This window comes from Phocoena sinus, chromosome 8 (assembly GCF_008692025.1).
Source record: "Phocoena sinus isolate mPhoSin1 chromosome 8, mPhoSin1.pri, whole genome shotgun sequence".
NCBI lineage: Eukaryota > Metazoa > Chordata > Mammalia > Artiodactyla > Phocoenidae > Phocoena > Phocoena sinus.
Window position 1 is genome coordinate 47,691,534 of NC_045770.1, and position 17,217 is coordinate 47,708,750.

Consider the following 17,217-nt stretch of genomic DNA (forward strand, 5'->3'; position numbering starts at 1 on the left):
CACAACAGTGAGAGGCCCACATACTGCAAAAAAAAAAAAAAAAAAAAAAATGAGATCACTGAAGAAATCGAAGAGGAAATCAAAAAATACCTAGAGACAAATGACAATGAAAACACAAGGATCCAAAGTCAGTGGGATGCAGCAAAAGCAGTTCTAAGAGGGAAGTTTTTAGCAATACAACCCTACCTCAAGAAGCAAGAAAAATCTCAAATAAACAATCTGAGTTTACACGTAAAGGAAGGAGAGAGAGAAGAACAAACAAAACCCAAAATTAGTAGGAGAAAAATCATAAAGAACAGAGCAAAAATAAATGAAATAGAAACAAAGAAAACAATAACAAAGATCAATAAAACTAAAAGCTGGTTCTTTGAGAAGATAAACAAAATTGATAAACCATTAGCCAGACTCATCAAGAAAAAGAGGGAGAGGACTCAAATCAATAAAATTAGAAATGAAAAAGGAGAAGTTACAACAGACAATGCAGAAATACAAAGCATCCTAAGAGACTACTAGAAGCAACTGTATGCCAATAAAATGGACAATCTGCAAGAAATGGACAAATTCTTAGAAAGGTATAAACTTCCAAGACTGAACCAGGAAGAAATAGAAAATATAAACAAACCAATCACAAGTAATGAAATTGAAACTGTAATTAAAAATCTTCCAACAAAGAAAAGTCCAGGACCAGATGGCTTCACAGGTGAATTCTATCAAACATTTAGAGCATAGCTAATACCCATCCTTCTCACTCTTCAAAAAAATTGCAGAGGAAGGAACACTCCCAAGCTCGTTCTATGAGGCCACCATCACGCTGATACCAAAACCAGACAAAGATACTACAAAAAAAGGCAATTACAGACCTATATCACTCATGAATATAAATGCAAAAATCCTCAACAAAATACTAGCAAACAGAATCCAAGAACACATTAAAAGAATCGTACACCATGATCAAGTGGGATATATCCCAGGGATGCAAAGATTCTTCAGTATACACAAAACAATCAATGTGATACACCATATTAACAAATTGAAGAAGAAAAATCATATGACAATCTCAATAGATGCAGAAAAAGCTTTTGACAAAATTCCACACCCATTTATGATAAAAACTCTCCAGAAAGTGGGCATAGAGGGAACCTATCTCAACATAATAAAGGCCCTATATGACAAACCCACAGCCAACATCATTCTCAATGGTGAAAAACTGAATGCATTTTCTCTAAGATCAGGTACAAGACAAGGATGTCCACTCTCACTACTGTTATTCAACATAGTTTTGGAAGTCCTTGCCACAGCAATCAGAGAAGAAAAAGAAATATAAGAAATACAAATTTGAAAAGAAGAAGTAAAATTGTCACTGTTTGCAGATGACATGATACTATTCATAGAGAATGCTAAAGATGCCACCAGAAAACTACTAGAGCTAATCAATGAATTTGTTAAAGTTGCAGGATACAAAATTAATGCACAGAAATCTCTTGCATTCCTATACACTAATGATGAAAAATCTGAGAGAAATTCAGGAAACACTCCCATTTACCATTTCAACAAAAAGAATAAAATATGTAGGAATAAACCTACCTAGGGTGACAAAAGACCTGTATGCAGAAAACTATAAGACACTGGTGAAAGAAATTAAAGATGATACAAACAAATGGAGAGATATACCATGTTCTTGGATTGGAGGAATCAATATTGTGAAAATGACTATAGTACCCAGAGCAATCTACAGATTCAATGCAATCCCTATCAAACTACAACTGGCATTTTTAACAGAACTAGAACAAAAAATCTTAAAATTTGTATGGAGACACAAAAGACCCTGAATAGCCAAAGCAGTCTTGAGGGAACAAAATGGAGCTGGAGGAATCAGACTCCATGACTTCAGACTATACTACAAAGCTACAGTATTCAAGACAATATGGTACTGGCACAAAAACAGAAATATAGATCCATGGAACAGGTTAGAAAGCCCAGAGATAAACCCATACACCTATGGTCAACTAATCTATGACAAAGTAGGCAAGGATATACAATGGAGAAAAGACAGTCTCTTCAATAAGTGTTGCTGGGAAAACTGTACAGCCACATGCAAAAGAATGTAATTAGAACACTCCCTAAACCATACACAAATATAAACTCAAAATGGCTTAGAGACCTAAATGTAAGCCCAGACACTATAAATCTCTTAGAGGAAAACACAGGAAGAACACTCTGACATAAATCACACTAAGATCTTTTTTATCCACCTCCTAGAGTAATGGAAATAAAAACAACAATAAACAAATGGGGCCTAATGAAAGTTTAAAGCTTTTGCACAGCAAAGGAAACTACAACCAAGATGAAAAGCCAGTCCTCAGAATGGGAGAAAATATTTGCAAACGAATCAACGGACAAAGGATTAATCTCCAAAATTTACAAGTGGCTCATGCAGCTCAATATCAAAAAAACAAACAACCCAATCCAAAAGTGGGCAGAAGATCTAAATAGACATTTCTCCAGAGAAGATACACAGATGGTCAAGAAGCATATGAAAAACTGCTCAGTAACACTAATTATTAGAGAAGTGCAAATCAAAACTGCAGTGAGGTATCACCTCACGCCAGTTAGAATGGGCATCATCACAAAATCTACAAACAACAAATGCTGGAGAGGGTGTGGAGAAAAGTGAACCCTCTTGCACTGTTGGTGGGAATGTAAATTGATACAGCCACTATGGAGAACAGTATGGAGGTTCCTTAAAAAACTAAAAATAGAATTACCATATGACCCAGCAATCCCACTACTGGGCATATACCCAGAGAAAACTATAACTCAAAAAGACACATGCACCCCAATGTTCATTGCAGCACTATTTACCATAGCCAGGTCATGGAAGCAACCTCCATGCCCATCAACAGACAAATGGATAAAGAAGATGTGGTACATATATACAATGGGATATTGCTCAGTCATAAAATGGAATGAAATTGGGTCATTTGTAGAGACGTGGATGGATCTAGAGACTGTCATACGGAGTGAAGTAAGTCAGAAAGAGAAAAATAAATATCGTATATTAATGCATCTATGTGGAACCTAGAAAAATGGTACAGATGAACCGGTTTGCAGGGTAGAAATTGAGATACAGATGTAGAGAACAAACGTATGGACACTAAGGGGGGAAAGTGGCTGGAGGTAGTGGTGGTGGTGTTTTGAAATGGGAGATTGGGATTGACATATATACACTAGTATGTATAAAATAGATAACTAACAAGAACCTGGTCTATAAAAAATAAAATAAAATTCAAAAAAAATTAATAAAGCTATTAGAATTGTACGCTCAAATCGTTTTTTACACATAGGATTGTGGAATCAAAAGTTTGCAGACTACTGTTTGGGTTAACAGTTACGAAGAAGTAAGGGAATTTGAGGTATGCCTTATGTTCATAGCTGAGGTTAATGTAGAGGCAGGGGCTGATCAATGATGTTTTTAAGTGGCAGTCAGTACTTTGAAGGCAGGTAGTAGTGTGTGTGCGTGTAACACACACACACAGTCTGTCAAAATTGGGGTTGTGTAGCTGATTTGGAAGGTACATGTGCTAATTAGTGCTAATTAGTGCTAATCAATGGCACTTTGATTGCCGGATCTTTGAATTGTTAGGCTTGAGGCCTCTGATGTACTCAGAATTGATTTGGAATCTGAGTCTAATGATTACCTTGATTCCTTGAAGAAAAAGTTAACAGTGACAATAATGTGTTAATTCATAGATGCCAACTATATGATGTTTATAAAATACTTAAAAGCATTAAAACATCTTAATTTCAATACCTAGAAGTAATTATTTTGACTTCTTCAGTCTTTTTTACTGTGCAAATATATGTACATAAAATTGGGACAACAGCATGTAGGGTGTTTTTATGACTTATAAATTGAATGCTGTACTAATAGTATTTACCCATATCGTGTCATTAAATATTTTTTTGAAAATATTTTAATGGCTATATTATATTCTACCGTTTGGAACTTACTTGAGCAGTTCTCCATTCAGAATTGAGGCTATCTCCAGTTTTCTGCTCTGAGCAATGTGTAATGGCCATCCATGTATATAAACACTTGTGCTTTTTCCAATTATTTCATTAGGGTTGATTTTATAAATGAAACTACTGAGGCCAAGGATATTGACATTTTTAAGACTCTTGTGACAAATTGTCCAAGTGCTTTTTGGAAAGGTGTTACCAGCAGTGTTTGAAAAGGCATATCTACCTATACCCTTAGTAGCATTAATTGTTTAAAGTATTTTGTCATATTAATAGATAAAATTTGTTACTTAATGCTTTAGGTTGAAATTATTTATTTATTATTGAGACTGAACTGTACTTTCTTATGATTATTGGCTATTTATATTTCTTTTGTGATTTATTCAAGTGCTTTGTCCATTTTTCTAAGTGGTGCTAGAATTCTTTTGGTTTTGCAAAACTGTTGCAATATTTTTAGTTTGTGGATTGCTGTTAATTTTGCTTATAGTGCTTTTTGACATTCAAAATATTTAAAATTTTTATGTGATAAAATTTACCACCTTTTTTAAAAAATTCTTTTTGCTTTGTGCTTCCTCATTCCAGGGTTAGTTAGTTAACTATTCTCCTATATTTTTTGTAGCCTCTTATTGCTTTGATATTTTCTCTTTTTGAATTTTTAAAAATTATTTTTAGTAAATTTCTAGATGCATAGTCCCAGACATATACCTAATTTTGTATAAATTATCAAATATATGCTTTTTATTCTAAATGAAGTTCTTTTTTAAAACTTTCATTTTTGCCTGTCTCTTCTTTTACTTGTTTCCTTCCTATGCTGCCATAGCTCTACCCTCCTCACGCACAAGGTACAAAGATTAATGTGTTTAATCTTTCTTCACTCATGTAATATGTATTCATATATAAACTATATACATGTATATTGGAGATGGATATATATATATATGTGTGTGTGTATATATATATGTATATATGCATACTGGAGCATGCACACACATATACACACAGAATTTTGCACAGTAATTGTTTCTCAAAAAACGTTCATATTATTTGAATGTTTCTTCAAGTTGTCTGGTATAGCTTTAGTTCATTCTTCTCATGGATGAATAATTTCATATTGAGTCTATCATAATTAATTCAGTCATTCCCCTCTTAATGGGAATTTACTGTTTCCAGTTTTCTGCCACTATGAATAGTGCTGCAATCTAATGATTGCATGTTCATTCAAACTTACTGATGCTTTTTATATCTATAGGATAGATTCTCAGGGGTGGTATTACTGGCTTCCAGGGTATGCAATTTTTTAATTTAAGTAAGTGTTGCCAGACTGATTTCACCTTTCACATTTCTGCTGACACTGCATGTCAGTACAATTTTATCTCATATCTATCTCAGCAATAGGTGTTACTGCTCTTCTTAATTTTTGCCGGTTTAATAAGCTTAATGATGCTTCATTTTTAACTAATTTCCAATGTTTCCAGACTATTAGTGAATTTGAGCATTGTTTCATATGTTTGTTGGGTATTTTAATCTGCTCTTCTGTGAATTTATTCATATTCTTTTCTCATTTTTCTATTGTATATCTCTTTGTTGTCTACTATTATGGGCTTTTTGTATATTCAAATGATTCAATTTACGCGATCTTGCTATATGTAGATTTTCTTAGGGATAAAGATTTTCCATGAATTAATATATACATGTAATGACTTTGGTTTATGATTAGTATCCTTTCAACAAATGTGTCAGCTAGAAAACTCATTAAAAAAATCCTTTAGGCTATTTACTCAGTGGTTATCTAAAAGATTACTTGATTGAATCCATATAATTCAAGACTTTTAATTGGTTTATGAACAGATACCAGCAATATAAGGAAGAATGATCAGAAAAAGATTCATGTGGTTAATAGCTTATTTATTTTTCAACATAAAATGAGGATAGGCAAAATATATTTAATGTAATCTGGGTTTCTCCATGTGCAGTTTAGGGTTTCTTTTAACTCTGTTCTATACATCTTAAAATCCCTTGTTTGGGAAGTCGTCAGTCTATGATGATTTAAATATTGGCCAGTTATACCCAAAATATAAGAACATGAACGCACACTAACTCGAATCAAAATGCTTCTGAAATAAGTCTTATTGCTCTTCCTTAATGGGCTATGTGAGACAAAGAGACAGTTCTGGCTGGTTTATTTCACTGAAGATAGAAGTGGGCACAGGGGAAAAGCATCTCTTATTTGGGGTCTCAGTGACCTGGGCCAGGACAGCTGAGGATCTTGTCCTGTGGGGATCGGCTTTCTAAAGTCAAAGTTTGGAAAGTGAGTCCAAGTTAACTTGTTGCTAAAATGGTCTAAATGAAGAACAGTAATTGAGAAATGAAGTGAAAATGAAGTTCATAACCAGAAATGCTTAGAATAACATTAGCCTAGGTTGATTCTGAAGATATAGTACACATGCTTTTTATGGTTTTTTTTTTACGTCTTTGTTGGAGTATAATTGCTTTACAATGGTGTGTTAGTTTCTGCTTTATAACAAAGTGAATCAGTTATACATATGTTCCCATATCTCTTCCCTCTTGCGTCTCCCTCCCTCCCACCCTCCCTATCCCACCCCTCTAGGTGGTCACAAAGCACCGAGCTGATCTCCCTGTGCCATGCGGATGCTTCCCACAGGCGAATTCTATCAAACATTTAGAGAAGAGCTAACACCTATCCTTCTCAAACTCTTCCAAAATATAGCAGAGGGAGGAACACTCCCAAACTCATTCTACGAGGCCACCATCACAAAACCAGACAAGGATGTCACAAAGAAAGAAAACTACAGGCCAATATCACTGATGAACATAGATGCAAAAATCCTCAACAAAATACTAGCAAAAAGAATCCAACAGCACATTAAAAGGATCATACACCATGATCAAGTGGGGTTAATTCCAGGAATACAAGGATTCTTCAATATACGCAAATCAATCAATGTGATACACCATATTAACAAATTGAAGGAGAAAAACCATATGGTCATCTCAATAGATACAGAGAAAGCTTTTGACAAAATTCGACACCCATTTATGCTTTTTATGTTTTTTTTAATTCTCACTTTGTATCCCCTCCTTTGAACTGAGCTTATTTAAAGCAGCTGGGGAAGACATGTAAGCTCTGTAAGGGCAACAATCATAAATCTTCCTTTTCTCTGATTCCTTAGCACCCACAAGAGTGTTTGTCACATAATAGGCTCAAGAAATATATGTTAAACCAGAAAGAAGTCCCTCTAAGAATGCTCTGGTTCCCAACTTCAGTCTGGCCTTAGGACTCCTTGCCTATCCCATTATGCTTCTCCTTGTCTATTCTCTTAGCTAAGTCTCCCCATGATGTAGACTAGAGTGGAGAATAAATTGGTATGCCTTAGTTGATCAAAGCTGGCAAAGGATGTCATGGGTAATATCTTCTGAATCAACAAGAATGATATTCTTATGTGACTGGTACATTGGCTCTGGAAACAGGTTTCAAAAACACTAAGGCAATGGTCATGCCACTGGGATATTACTTTCTGGTGGGTTATATATGTACTAGTACCTTTATTTTTAAAAAGGTTTTGTTAAGACATCCATAGCCTTTATAAATCATGGATAATGCAGGAAAATGCAAAAGGAGGTATCCTCTGACAACTGCAGTCTACTAGTCTGAGGCAAAAATCAAGAATAGTGGTTGAAATAATGACTTTATTTTATGGATTCAGGATTTAACTTAGTGTTCTGGTGTTTTTGTTTTATGTTTTAGTAGAGTCAAGTCAACCTCTTGAAGTATTTTGGCAATGTAAAGACAAAACCTGATAGCATAAGAATGAACGTTTCAGGGCAAGTAACCATTGGACTGGATATTTTAAAGACAGATAGGCATCAAATGTCTTCTGGCTGCAAGATGTCGGTGTTATTTTAATGCCAAGGAAGTGTTGCCACCCCAGCAGAAGGCTCCACAAGGAAGGGCACCATTGTACCCTTAGTGTCTAGCGTAGTGCCTGGCACAGATGAATAGTAAAGAACTATAATAGTGCATAGAAATTTTAACTTTATTTTTCTGTAAATCAGCATGATCTTGGTATGAAGCCTTGAATCTTAGTCAAGTCTGGGTTTTCTCAAAGCATTTCTGCTTTATACTTAATCACTTCCCCACTTTTCCTGTACCATCCTTTTTTCTCAGAGGGAACAGTTCCCTGGGGCACATATTCTGCCACTGCATCTCAGTGAGAGCAGAGACATTGTGTAATACTGTATATCACTATGTTGAGGACAGTGCCTCAATTACTATTGATGGATTGAATAATGTTGCTGGGAGAGACATGCAAGGAGGTGATACCAAGCAGGACCATATGGGGCCCCTGGGCACAAAAGCCTTCCTATGTCCCCCATTTCTTTGATTACAGGTTTCAGTCAGCCTCCACATCCTCTGAGTTCCAACGGGCAGTTTCAAAGAGTTGTTAATTAGGGAAGGGAGGGGACGTGAGACAAGGGAGAAACAGTCAAAGAGAAACAATAGTGCAGCTTTGGGGCAAGGTCCTGGTTCCCCCTCAAGGGATATACACAATATCTTTTTTTTTTTTTTTTTTTTTTTTGAGGTAGGCGGGCCAGTCACTGCTCTGGCCTCTCCCGTTGCGGAGCACAGGCTCCGGACGCGCAGGCTCAGCAGCCATGGCTCACGGGCCCAGCCGCTCCGCGGCATGTGGGATCTTCCCGGACCGGGGCATGAACCCGCGTCCCCTGCCCCACCAGGTGGGAGAAGTTAACTATATGCTGCCCACAAGCACATAGACCCCAGATGGTTGGAACCAGAAGGTTGATGATGCTGACTCCCATTTACCTCACTACCATCCAATCCGAAGAATGTCCACGAGGTGATCACGCCCTCTTTGAACCATTTCTATAAAACTTCTCACTACCCCCTCCAGGTTGGGACACAGTTTTGAGGGTATTAGCCTGCTGTGGCCCCCTTTGCCTGGCAATGCAATAAAGCTGTTCTTTTCTACTTCACCCAAAACTCTGTCTCTGAGATTTAATTCGGTGTTGGGGTAAAGAGGCCAGATTTGGCTTCATAAGCATCATGGTCATCATTCAGCATCTACTGTGAGATAACTCCTATTGGGACATTTCCTTCTTAATCTTCAGTAGTCATCACTCCTTTAAGTTGGCATTTGCAGCTGAGATGCATGTGTCCACCTGGTCTCTAACTTTAAGGTCCACTCCACCATCTGCTCATCCTCTTTATTCCAACCACAAAGCTTCTTCACTTTAAAAACAAAACAAAACTCCATCTGTGTATCTCATAGCTATTGTATATGGGCAAAAAACTAGCAGCAAAATGAGCATTTAGCTGCTTCCTGCTCTTCTTGGGGGTACGACGGGATCTTGTGAAGCTGTTCAGGATTTGCTATCTGGATATTCCTTTACCATTGTTTCCCCTTTATTCTCCTGTGCCGCACTGGTGTCAGGGAACTTCTTTAAAGGCTTAGGGTTGGGATAAGGATGCAAGCTGAAATGATTCTCATCAAAGTTTTCTTTTTCTCTTCTTTTACTCTTTTTATCTCACTCTTTAACATGAGTTTTTTGGTCAGAGAGAGGTGGACCACGTATATATAGTTATACGGAGAAACAGATTCCATTTAACTGCACATTCTTTTAAATCTTTCCAGTCTTATACCTGGACTATAGTTTTTGAATTTAAAACCAAAAATACGGTGGCTGTGCTTTCTGTTCTTATGCCCCTTGGAAGGTCTGGAGACCTTTAATACAGTAACTCAATTGTAGGATGGTAGGGTAAAAAGGATTTGCAAGGAAAACCCATTACTAAGTCATTAGGTCTTTCTGCAACAGATGCAGAAAGATTTGCTGCATTGGTAGTAGCATATATCCTGCACCTTGAATTTTAATGCCTGGCTTCCTACAGGAAAATTTACTGTAAAGAAAAGAGGACAGTAGATAGAAATCTCTTAATCAGGTTCTGAAAAATAAGAAAAAATAAAGTGAAGCTTAAGTCTCAACCAAACCTTTTTTTCCCCCTTGTTTTATTGAAACATAATTGATGTACAGCACTGTGTTTAAGTTTAAGGCATACAGCACAATGACTTCACTTACACATATTGTGAAGTTATTACCACAATAAATTTAATTAACGTCCATTTGTTTATATAGCTACCAAAAAGAAAAAAAAGGAAAGTTTTGTTCTTATGATGAGAACTCTTAGAATTTATTCTCTTAACAACTTTCAAATGTACCATACAGCACTGCTAACTGTAGTCATCATGTTGTACATTACATCCCCAGTAGTTTATTTATCTTCTAACTGGAAGTTTGTACCTTATGAAACCTTTGTTTTTAAAAGATACTTGTGAAAAATGCTGTACATCTTGCCTTGCAGTTCAACTCAGTAGTTCTTTGATATTTTTGATTCTGTGGTAGTGTCTCTCTACTTTCAGTTTTTTGCTATAAAATAAATTAGAAGTGATGGAAAAATGAGATTGGAATTTTGTATCATGCAGTATGACACTATATCATACTTAATATAATTTTAAGTGACTGGTTTTCTACTGCCCTGTTTTCAAACAGTGTACGTGCAATCTAGAAACCTTCACAGAGGAGAGGGTTTTAGCATTTCTGGTGAAACATAAGGCAGTATGACTCCTTTGTCAAAACCTGCCAGTATCTTCCCACTCAAAGTGAAGGTTAATTTCCTCACAGTGACCTATACAGCCCTGCAACTTGTGGCCGCAGTTACCTCTCAGATCTAAATCCTAGTCCTCACTCACTCCTGTCCTGCTTCTCTAGCCTCCTCACTGCTCCTCAAACACTTAGAACCTTGAATTTTTGCACTTGCTTTGTCCTTGGCCTGAAATGCTATTTCTTCAGATAGTTGCATGGGGAAGGGGAGTCATCTCTTTCAAGTCTTCAATGTCACCTTCTCAGTGATTCCTACCCCATTCTACTTAAAATATCCTTCTCACCTGCCCAGAACCCCTGTTATCATTCCTTGCTTTGTTTTTATTCATTGCACGTTTCATTATCTATCAGAGGAGCATTACGTTGTTGTTAAGAGCAAGCCCTCTACAGTCAGACCATTTGGGTTTGACTCCAAGCTCCACCACTTACTGGCTGTGTGAATTTTGGGGAAATTACTTAATCCCACTATATCTCAGCTGCTTCCTCTAAAATGGAATTGTCACAAGAATTAAACATTTTTTTCCCCTCACAATGAAATATTAGCTGCATGAGGGCAAGGATTTTTGTCTATTTATCACTTTTACTCTAGCACCTAGAATATTTCTCTCATTTTATCAATTACTTGTTTAGAGGTTTAGTTATATGATTTTGGCTTATAGTAAGTTTTCCTAACAACAAATATTCTAAAGTTTGCTCCACCTTTTTAGCCAGGACCATTTGAATCTTCCATGACAGTGAGCTGTATTTTTAAAATAAGGGCATAGCCCAAGTGACCGTTAATAGAATGATTCACTCATCCATTACTTCTTTCACTTAAATATTTATTGTCTAAGCTACTGTTTTTTGTTAGACTCTGTGCTAGATACATTCACTGGGAGACGCTGAAATTTAAAACATATATTTTTTTCCACTGACCCTGACCTCAAGGATCTTGTTTTCCAGTTGAGAGTCTGGGCTTTTAAGGATTAGTGCATGGGGATGGTGACTAAAACACTAACCTTGTAGTCAAATATATCTGGTTTATATATTTTATTCCTGCCACTCACAAGCTATATTACCTTGAATAAGTTATTCAATCATTCTAAACTGTAGGTTCCTAATCAATGAAGCAGGGAAAATAATTGTACCTACCTCAAAGGGCTTTGAAGTTATTATACGAAATTATCTATGTAATGTACTCAATATAGTACCTGTTACATAGCAGGAACTCAATAATTTTTATCTACTATTACTGTTGCCTTGAAGGATGGATAGAGTGTGTAGAAAGAGGCAAAAAGGGTGCTCCAGGCAGAGAGAACAGCCTGATTTAAGTCAGAGAAATGGTAAAGCATGGGAGGTATATGGGAGATTACAACTAGTTCTGTTTGACTGAAATGTGGAATACATTAAAGTAGGTAGGGAATATAGAAAGATCAAAGCTCTGTCATGTAATTCTTTACCATGGAGTAACCACTAGTAACATGTTGGCGTATTTCCTTCTAGCTATTTTTTTTAATACAGTGTAAATTTGTACAAAAGAGTGCTTATTATAGAATTGAGGTTAGAAATACAGATAATACTAGTAAACATTTATACAATGCTATTTATTTGCCAGACACTGTTCTAAATGTTTTAGTTGTATTAATCCCATTGCTTCCCATCTGGCTCTTCTTAACAGATCAATTATGTCTTCTAGGGTTTTAATAAAAGAAAAGAAAAGAAAAACTCACTCTGAAATACTCCCAAGGTAGTGTGTATCTCTATGTAGAAGATAATCCTGGTTTGATGCTCCATAGCTGATCATTTGGCAGTATTTCTCCAGCTGTCTTCTAATATGGCTGTGCCTGGTTCAATCTACTTCCATTTCCATAATAGGAGTTATTTCTCTGAGTACAGATTTCTTTGGAATCTTTCTGTTATTAAAAGGGGAAAGGAGAAGTTGGCTAGATCAGGAGTTATCCATTACATAAAGTTTTAGAATGAGTTTATGTTGTTTCAGTTGGTTGTCCTTCTGAGCCTTATTTGGTAGCATGGACCTTCCATATTACTACTTTCTGAAGAGATGGAGAAAACTTCTTTTCATCTTCTCCCTCCTGCATCCCCACACAAACTGAGGGAAGGCTTTTAAGGTAGAGGGAAGTGACACCATCAGCTTCTCTGCTCAGTCCCCTGTCTCTAATTTACCAAGGAGACTATTCTCGTGACATTAGAGTTCCTGAGGGTAGAGTTTGGGGTAATTATTCAATAGCCAGGGATTAAGGTATAATGATAAGTCCCTTCATATTGTGAGAGGGTCCTAGAGCAGGAAAGATTCCTGCTATTTCCAGCCCTATGAAGAAACATTTTCCCTAAGACTTCTGATGAAAGATCTTGTTATTCCAGCTATCCTTCTCTTTGTCTGATTCCATTTCTCATAGTCCTAGTTTATGAAAATTGTCCTTTTCTAGCTGATTCACCAAACCTCAGTTCTTAGTGAGGATAACATTATTTATTAATTTATTCTGCCAATATATATATATATATTTATTTTCAAGTCGTCAAGTTTATTTTACTCAGCAAATATTTATCGAGTGCTTTTTATGTTCAGGTACTTTTCTAGGTGATGAGAGTAAATTCTACTGGGTGTGAGGTGGGGAGCAGACAGAAAGTAAACAAGTAAGAAGAAAAAAAAACACAAGGCAGATTATGATAATTGCTCTGAAGAGAAAGAGAAAAAAAACCCTCAGGTTGACAAGGAGTCACTAGAAGGCTATATTTTACACGGTGACCAGAAAACATTTTATGTTGTTTCAGGCCTTTTTCTACTATAAAAGTCATGGTGATAAATATACATTGGACCCCACGAAATTGCTTATAATCAACATTTTTCACCCACAAAAATGACAATTTTATGTGGTTCAACCTAATAGCTGATAACCCTGAGAACTTCTATCTGACCAGATAGAATTTTAAGAGCTAAGATATTTATATTAAAGTTTTATTTCAAATGCATAATTGCTCTCTACCAATATTCATTGTGTATATTATTACATGTCAGAATAGATACATATCAACAAACAAAAAACTTTTTTTTGATTGCGTGCCCATTATAATCTAGTGGAGGGGAAAAGCAATAAGTAATTATCAAAATTAAATAAAGTATATGATACATTAGTATGTGATGATTGCTATGGGAACAATAAATATGGTTGAAAGACATTAGGAATGCTGGTTACAAGGGATAGCAATTTTAACTGAGTGGTCAGTGTAGGCCTCAATGGTGATATTTGAGCAAAGAATGTGAAGGGTGGAAATGGAATTATCTGTGAGATTATCTGGAGAAAGACCATTACAGGTGGAGGGATCGCTAGTATGAAGGTCCTATAGTGGGAGCATACTTAGTATATTCACGAATAGTGGGGCCAGGCTGTTTGGCTGCAGCTGAGGGGAAAAATGGAAGAAGAATAGAAGGAGAGGTCAAAGAGGTAATAGGGGACTGGATTATGTACAGTCTTATAGGCTATTGGAAAGATTTTACTCTGAGAGAAGTGAGAAACTATTGGAAGGTTTTGAACATATGAATGACTTAATCTGACCTTCCCAAAAGGCATGCAGAATCTTATGTTTTTAGGAATTAGAAATATTTTATTTTTGCCTGGGTTGGCTTGACTTGCCATTATTTTCCACAGGCTTCTTTACTGTAGGTCTATATTTAATGTCTATTAAAGTGGATAGCAAGGATAATGGAATCATTGTTTTGGATCCTATGAAGTCCCTGTAGTGTGCCCCCCAATGACTGATTTCTCCCTTGAAACAAAATCAGATGAATTCCCAAAGTAAAAGCTTTGGTGAGTTTTCTTTTATTCTTTTGTGAAAGAAGTGAACGTAGCATCCTCCCCACTTCTGCTTTAAGAATTTATATATATTAGTCTGTTTTATCCACAGAGCTTGAGTTGCTGAGCTGAAGCCTGCAATTCTTACTTGGTAACAGAAAGAAAGCATTTTTATATTACTGAACAATTATTAAACCGTGTTGCAGTAACAGCCTTGGGCCGGGAAGGAGGCAGCTTGACATAACAGAAAAATTGAGCCATCTGAGACCTCTGTGTTTGGATTTTGGTTTTGCCATTTGTAAGTTGCGTGGCCATGGCCAAATTACGTAACCTCTGTGAACGTCAATTCCTTTATCTGTAGAATGTTAAAATAATAATAATGCTTACCTCATAAGATTGTTGTGAAGAATGAATAATACATAAGGCATATAAAGTACTTAGTACAGTTCCTGAACCTAATAAATACTCCATAAATAGCAGCTATTTTGATATGATCTTATGGAAAGTCCTTTCACATCTCTGAGTCTCATTTACTTCATCAGTAAATGGAGAAAAAAAATCCTACATGTTGGGGAAAAGCAAATGAAAGGATGTATATAAGAAAGTTTTGAAAAATGAATTCTGTAAACTGCATTATATTAAAATGTGTGGTAAAGGTAGGATTTTCTTTTCCTATTTCATCATTCCTCCCTGGGGATTCAGATCAAATAATAGATGAGAATGCATTTCGCAAAGCTGAAGCATTATGTGAATATAAGATAATATCATCATTACTATATGACGTCCAAATATCTTCTCATATGCCCATTGCTGTTACTTGGAATTCTTTCCATGAGTAGTTTGGTGGAGCTGAACAGGAGAAAGAGAATAATAGTTATTCCTGTTAAAATGTGCATACCTGCTGTAAGACAGTACTGCTGTTGGCAGGCTGTTGCATGAGCTTGTCAGAGCTCCATATTGATATTTAAATAAGAACAGTAGTTTTTGTTTGTTTTGTTTTGTTTGTCTATTTGAGAGAGTGGGTGGAAAAAGAGTAATTATTTGGCATGGGGGACCTGGGTAATGGTAGGAAGGAGGTAGGGAATAAATGATGATAAATGGGAGTTGGGAGAGATGTGGAGTGGAGAGAAGAGGCAGAATCAGGGAAAGGGAAGCTTGAAGGAGAAGAGGATGGTCTCAAACATAAGCTTTAAACTATAGTTAATATTTTTGTTATACTAGTCTGGCAAAAAGCACAGAAATTAGCCCTTATAAGGAATGATGAAACTGTCTTCCCTTCTGTTCCCCTTCCCTCTTCTCGCTTTCTTTCCCTCACTTTTCTCCCTCCTTCCCTTCCCTTTGCTATCACTTGTAGAATATCTGCTATGTGTAGTGTCTTTAAGCTGCCACCTGCCTTTGCACACAACCGGTTTGTAAAAGCGAACCTCAGGAACACCTTCTTTATAACCTCAGTTCAGTTCTGCCCAGCTCCCTTTGACTTGTCCCTTTTACTTGATTCCTTCTTTCTTCCAGTCTTCTAATTCCTGACCTGAATACTAGTTATTTTCTTCTTCTTGGACTTGATATCATTCTCTATATCAGTGATAAAGATGCGGAAGACCAAGGCTCCTTTTTTAATCTTATACTTTAGTAGGAGTAACAGTGTCTCATATGTATAGACCATTACATCTTTGAAAATACCACTTATCTTTTTTTTTTTTTTTTTTGCGGTATGCGGGCCTCTCATCGCTGCGGCCTCTCCCGCTGTGGAGCACAGGCTCCGGACGCGCAGGCCCAGTGGCCACGGCCCACGGGCCCATCCTCCCGGACAGGGGCACAAACCCGTGTCCCCTGCATCGGCAGGCGGACTCCCAACCACTGCGCCACAAGGGAAGCCCTACCACTTATCTTAATTGATTCTCACAACGGTTTAGTAAGCCAGGTAGAGTTGACGTCGCTGTCCGTGTTAGAAATGAGGAAGCTGTGGATAGTCAGCTTGTCCAGAATCATATTGTTAGAAAGTGATGGAGTTAGGAGTTTGACTTCAAGGCAGGGATTTTCCCATTACACTACAGGAGAAAAAGAGCAATTTTCACTAGGATATTGGAGATGGGTTTCATGGCTAGGTAGCTTTAGCACTGGTCTTTGTGTGATGCTTAAGACTTTGGTTGAAGAGGCAGGTGTTCCAGATAGAGAAAACTAAGTGAAAGCTTGGAAGAGTAATAAAACCTGCTACCTATAATTGAAGTCCGGGCTAGGCACTTTTCATGTATTATCTCCTAATCTCTATAATAATCCAGCAAGGTAAGCATTTTATTGATTGATTGCTTATCTTTTTTGTAAATAGGATTTGAGATGGTAGGTAGATATTATTATTTCTAATTTGTAGAAGATGAAACTAAACCTCAGAAGAGTTAAGTAACTTGATCAACATTACATAGTAAAATGTGGTGACATAGGGATTAATACACATGTGCCTGACATCCCATGTCCCTTCCTAGGAAGGGAGGGGAAAGGCTTTATGGATAACGAGGAGTCAGGTTCAGCAGGCAGGAGGGCTGAGAATAAGATAGGTGACTTTAACTGACTGAGAGCTTTAACTACAATACTACAGAGTTTAGGCATTCTTCTTTAGGCATTTGTGAACAATAGAAAGTTTTTGTGTAAGGAAGTAGCATTATCGGCTGTGCTGAGGAAGATTCAGCTGGCAGCATCATGCATGATTGATTGG

At 36.8% G+C, this 17,217-nt stretch overlaps 1 protein-coding gene across 1 annotated transcript in view; it reads left to right on the forward strand.

Moving 5' to 3' along the window:
* Positions 1-17,217, forward strand: part of DLG2 (discs large MAGUK scaffold protein 2) — a 2,048,212-nt gene that overhangs the window by 303,852 nt on the left and 1,727,143 nt on the right. The gene's annotated exons all lie outside the window — the stretch shown is intronic.